General features: G+C 46.3%; 1 protein-coding gene across 4 annotated transcripts in view; it reads right to left on the minus strand.

Annotated features, from left to right (window-relative positions):
* Positions 1-5689, minus strand: part of LOC146808798 (uncharacterized) — a 741989-nt gene extending 736300 nt beyond the window's left edge. For all 4 annotated transcript variants that reach the window (XM_085615615.1, XM_085615614.1, XM_085615612.1 and 1 more), the window contains exon 1: positions 5631-5689. The gene's annotated coding sequence lies outside the window, so the exon portion shown is untranslated. The remainder of the gene's footprint in view (positions 1-5630) is intronic.
* Between the last annotated feature and the right edge of the window lie 311 nt (positions 5690-6000).

The raw sequence follows: 6000 nt of genomic DNA on the forward strand, positions 1-6000 counted from the left end.
TTCAAACTACAAGCAAATCTGCAGGAGGGCAGCCCTTCAGAAAAATATCAGAATTAGGAGTGTTGAATTTGCACAGCACTCTCAGATAGTGGCTTAGAAGAGGCAGGGGTGAGGAAAAACTGGCTAAAATCTATTCCAACTGCTTTAGGATTCTAGGAATATATCCTTTCTGGGCAGCAGGTGCTGGGGTTCACAGCTCCCTGGTAGGCATACTAATCAAGTCGATAGGGAATTATCAGGTGGAATTTTTTTAGATGGAAGCCCCTCCTATGGAACCCCCTCGAAATTCTACCAGTCATCTCCAACTTTATCGTCCCCATCATGCCACCATCCTTATAAAACTTCTGATCATACTACCCTCCCTATGAGTGCTGTGGGATACAATCATCCACACCTTGCTGCCCAAAGGAGGGGGGGGGGGCTACACTACTCTATTTTAAGGTGGCTGATGCGTCAGTGACAAACCACTCTGTGCCAAAGAAAACCAGTGCCAATGGGACATATTCATCCCTCTGTGTCAAAGGAAGTCTCTTTACTAAAGACCACAAAGGGCAAAATAAGAGATGGAAGGCTGAGCAGGCACTCCAGTTGGTGTAGACACTGCACCCAAATTGACAGATGGAGCATGATCCCCTCTAGGAACTCCTGTAGAAGAGTTCCTCAGATGCCTTAGGTCAGACCTTGACAAGAGCTTCGAACAGACATCTATTATATTCAGTGGTGGTGTTTTCCTGCTTGGTTCTCAATTTGTTCATGGATTAAAACATGTTTTTTGTTTGTTTTGTTTTTTAAAGACAGCTGGTATGGGGCAGATTCTGATGCACCTGGTGGCAGGAAATGAATTTAAGGTCAGGACTTGGGAGGGGGGGCAGACTATCCTTTCCTCAAGAATTAATTTTCTGATTGCTATTTTCATCTATGTTCCCTTGCAAACTGGGATTTGGCTTTAATATGCTACCAAAACATTAATGATCTAGTGAGGTCATTGATAAATTCCTTAAGCAAAAGTTACTAAAACGGCTGTGCTCTGCCGATGCTTCTTCGTCGGTCAGAATTTCATACTGATGTAAAGCCCCCAAGGTCCGACTTCATCTTGACTAATGGAGGCTGCCATCTTCTCACTTTCAAACAGTGGAAGTAGCAATTTTTCCCCGATTTATGCAGAATCATGGTCATCTCTGCGATTAGGCGCAGATGTCGGCTGACCTTATCTTTCTAAGAACCGTCAAAGCTTCAAATCATTCGATTGATGACATGGATACGACACTTGATGCAACATTCGTCTGGGTCAAATATCTGTTTTTCACCATGTCACTTTTAAATAAGGACACCTACAGACAAACAAAATAGTGTTGTCTGAATTTACGTGTTTTACCTTACAAGTTCATAAGGACATTTCTGGGACACACGTCAGACATTCCTAAACTTGTCAGAATATCACATTTCTGATAAGATTGAATATACAAGGACTACTACTTGTCAGGAGGTCCTTCGCCCAGATTATCACCAGAGATTCCTTCAGACAGTCTCGCCTGCTGCCGGCACATTTCGCACTTTAAAGATGCTACATCTTGCCTGAAGTAAAGAAAAGTGGAGTTTCAGAGGAAGACTGGAGCGTGCTGATAAAGACAGCCTTTGCTATCAAAAAAGGTATGCAGTGTGTCTCTTCTCCCTAGGAAAGTCTAGACTGCAAGTTGCTCTGCCTTCCATGCATGCTCTCTTAGTATAGAGCATAGAAGTAGGCGTTTCCACAGTGCCCCCGATTCCCTCACTGGATTGCTAGGAACCCAAAAGCAATGCCTTCATCTCAATTACACATAGATACAGTAACCTGTATTTCACAACCATCACTGGTGCACTGAGCCCTGTTCACCCGTGGGTGGGAAAGGACACCTTGAAGAGTTATGCTAAAGTTGTAACTTACACAATACACTTGCAGTCAAGCAGTCACTACTGCCAATGATGTGTGGCCATGGTATCCACAACTGATGTAAATACTATTTTAAGAAATGCTCAATACAATCTACCAAAGTCTCTTACGTCATTCTGGTCTTGGGGCACCCATGCTGGGGCAGAGGAATCAGTAGAGAGGGCAGGAAGACTGGGTAAAAAGGGGCAGGCAGAGTGGTGCAACAGGGCATGTGAATGGGGTTGGAATGGCACAGGGGAGGTTGACATGAGGACATGAAGTGCTGAGAGCAACAAAGTGTGGTCAATAAGCTAGTCTTGAAATTTTATGAGCAGACTGCGAATGAAAAAATAATTTGTTAGAAACGTATTGGTTTTGCTGTATAAAATGAGTGTCCTTTTAATCATGCAGTCATGGTTTAATCTCAAGTTACTGAAAGTAGTGATTACTAAAACTTAGAAGGATGCACACAAAGGTTGCTAGAGGGGGCACTGATAGGCATGGCAAAAAAACAAATTAGAGTCTTGGTCAAGTCAGGCTCATCTCTGAAAGGGTGTCGAGAGCTGGCAGAGCGAGGCCAGTATCAGGGTTCATTTTGGAAAACCAGTAGGACAAGAAAATCTGTCACCTGTCAGCCAAGCCTCAGAAAGACTGTCTATGATGGGGAGAGTCAGTCACGTGAAGCTTTTTAAGGTTCTTGACAAATGAGTCTGCCCCCAGTGTGCCACTGGGGGCAGACTCATTTGTCAAAATCACCTCTTAAGAGAATGGTAGATGTTCAAAAGTCCGATCCACCAAGGTAAAGTAAGCATGCAAAAGGATTCTGCAAAGTTATACCACTGCCAGTATACAATGTAAATAAAAGTGCAATACTTTATAATACAAGTAACATATTTCGGCAGGCTCAACCCTGAAAGGCTGTTACCAAGCTTAGGCAGTCATATGCAATTGACTTGACATGCTATTCACTGTCCTAGCTATAGGGGGTTTTCAGATTGGAAACAATTCTACTAAATCATCCTCATCCTAATATACGCCAGATCTATTCATAAAGTCTCTGCCCTTAAAATACATCAGAACATTGGGGTGTACCCCTTGAAGAAAACCTTTTTCTTAACCATATAACCCTCACTGCTCACAGAATAAGAATGCATCTGTCACAGCAGCAGCTCTGAAACTGACAGGCTCTCTTGTGCCCCTTCAAGACGGCAGTCAGTCCATGGTTACGGCAGCGGGCACAGGTGGGCGTACGATTAGAGGGCACCTCGTCTGCTGGACTGACGGCTGTTTGGTGAGGAAGATGCTCGAAGCTGTCCTGGTGGCTGTCTGTGGTAGAGTCAGAGGGGCATCGCAGGATTGAGGTTTGCTCCCGGCAAATCTCCATGCTCTTGGCTGTTGAAGAAACAGACATTAATGTCTCTCTATGGATTCCCTTCTCTAGTGGGCAGGTGCCAAATTATCACTTTTTTTTTTTAACTGACATCCACCCCATTATACATTTCTTTTTAGTGGTCCCGTGACTATACCCACACCAGGAATTGTCACTTACACAGTGCCGCTTTAGATCCCACATGAAGAGCGGACACGGACGTCTCCATGCCAAATCTCGGTAACATTACAGCCATGTCACTTCCACGATCATGCCATGAGCAACCCACTTATCCACCCCAGATAACAAGCTGCTTTTAGGGGGCAAACTGGTTCTCTATAAATTCCCAAAGCAAACAAGATGATGGACGGAGCGCTGAAACTTTTTAGACACTCATCCCCAGTCTCAGATCTGGGTTGAATCCATCATCGGTCTTTAGCTCACTTCTCTACCCCAGTTCAGATCCAGCCATATGCAAATCAGTCTTGACCCTGTGCCTCATGGGCACAGTCCAGCCTTCTTAACTGCCGAGCCAGGTCCTCCCCGAACAGCAAACAAGTATCCTGGGAAATTCCCCTCAGCAGTCATGTTTCCCCTCTATGAAGCACGCCACACCTCTTGAACCTTAAAGCTTTCCTGCACTTTAATGTAAGCTAATTGGGGCATTAAAATCGCCGAACGCAAGTAGGATGCTTCTAATCTTCGATGTACCTCTTCACCTAACAAGCATTGGCATAGCCAATAGGTCTCGCTTTTGGGACCTTATAAGTGTTTAACTATGCAACAGTTGCATAACTAAATACTTATAAGATCCCAAAAGCGAGACCTATTGGCTATGCCAATGCTTGTTTTTTGGTAGGCACGAAGAGCCACCCTCCCCCGTGTAATGCCAGCTGCTGCAACAGGGGGAGGGACGGACTCTGAGGAGAGAGAGCGCAGAGGAGGAAAGAGCAACAGAGAACCAGTCTGCCAAGTAGGTGCAAACGTTAAAGTGAAAGTAATCATTTCGCGGGCGCTTTGATGTTCGCAGTGGCGGCGCACATGCACTGTAGTTGGGGGCCTGAAAAGCACTTGTTTGCGCTTCCAAATCCCCTTTTTCTATAGCTCTCGCCAGAGCAGCGGTAAAGCGCTGGCTCAGGCGAGACCTAAAAATGCTGCAATAAAGACTAAAAAGCTGGGAAGGGCCCACAACAGCGATGTTTCCCTTAGAAAGGCCACCCCCTTGTGTTTGCCATCAGAATCACTGCCGTGACCAGTTGGAAAAACAGAACCACAAGATAGTTTTTAATCCCAGCTTTTTGTTTGGTCCAATTGTGTTCTCTTTGGCAATCTCTTTTTTGAATGTATTCCTCGGCTCCCCTTTGGGTAGACTAGGAGTAATAGGAATCAATGTAAAGGCTGCTACTAAGCATGTGGTTAAAAATGGACTGAGTGGTACATGAGGGGTAACCAGTCTCACGGTCTATTTACTAAAAATGCAATATGGCGGTAAACATACCAGTAGCAGCAGTAGTAGTGTTTTGCAGTCTCAGGCCTACTACTTAATAAACCGATTGATCCTGCGCAGGCGCGCAACACCCATTGGACTCAAAGGGCTTCAAGCCCCCCCCCCCCCCCCCCCCCCCCCCCCCGTCGTGTGTGGCAGTCCGGGATGAGACACCGTCCCAGGCAAAAAAGCAGCCGCACCCGAGCACTTCACAGGTCTTTAAAAGGCCATTTGCATGTTAATGAGGCCTTGCTGTTGTTTCACCACTTCTAAGAAACCCTGCAGCTCCACTCTGCCTATTGCTTAAAGTTCAGCCACCCCCCGAAATTTTTGCTCAGCCCCCCCCGAAATTTGCCTCTAGTTGCGCCTCTGATCCTGCGCAAATCACACTCCCCCTTCCTCGATCCACTTATTAGACAACATGTCAGAGGTTTGTAACCGCTATCACTGCAGAAATAAACAGCAAGCGCTCACACAATCATGGCTGTTATGGGCAGGTGACTGGATTTGCATCTCAGTAGATAAGCGTGCTGTTTCACCTGCATAATTTTAAGACCCTCGTGCGCTGCAGCCCCCGACTATAAGTGCTTATCCTGAAAAAGGGTTCAAATGGACTAGGGGGCAAAATGTGGATCAAAGGGTATCCTCTCGGTGCAGGAAGCGGGGAAAACGCAAGGACTGCTGAAGAAAACGGACCATCTTAGCTTACCCTCGTGGGCCTAAATTTCCCTATCCAAACAAGCGGAATGCCTCTCAGACGTCAAGAGATCATTCGCCCTCAAACCTTCCTCCCCGCTGATGCTATTATCACCCTTCAAAACAGCTCTATTTCTCGCTCCGTCAAAAAAGAAAACCTTACATCGCACCTGTGCACCGCTCTCACTATCTTTCCTCATACGTTGTCGCCTACTAGCCCATCTTCCCGTCCTGACCCCGCCTCCCTCCATCCGCCTCTTTGTGACCTCCCGCCCCCGGCGCACCCACTGCCCTCGTGATCCCTCACCCTTTACTTCTGGGGTGTTAAAGCTTCTCACTCTGACAGAAACTAAACTGCTTATCGGCGCAGCGCGACTTTCCCGCCTATTTCCCCACCACCAATGAGAAAGTGGTGTCTGCCGCCCGCTACTTTGTGAACAACTCAGGCTCCAATAGAAGAATATCTTAACTCAAACAACCAATCAACGACTAACGTTGCAAAATACGTACCCAATCAAATGGAGCACAGCAAAGTACGCC

Source organism: Triturus cristatus, chromosome 7 (genome assembly GCF_964204655.1).
Source record: "Triturus cristatus chromosome 7, aTriCri1.1, whole genome shotgun sequence".
Lineage (NCBI taxonomy): Eukaryota > Metazoa > Chordata > Amphibia > Caudata > Salamandridae > Triturus > Triturus cristatus.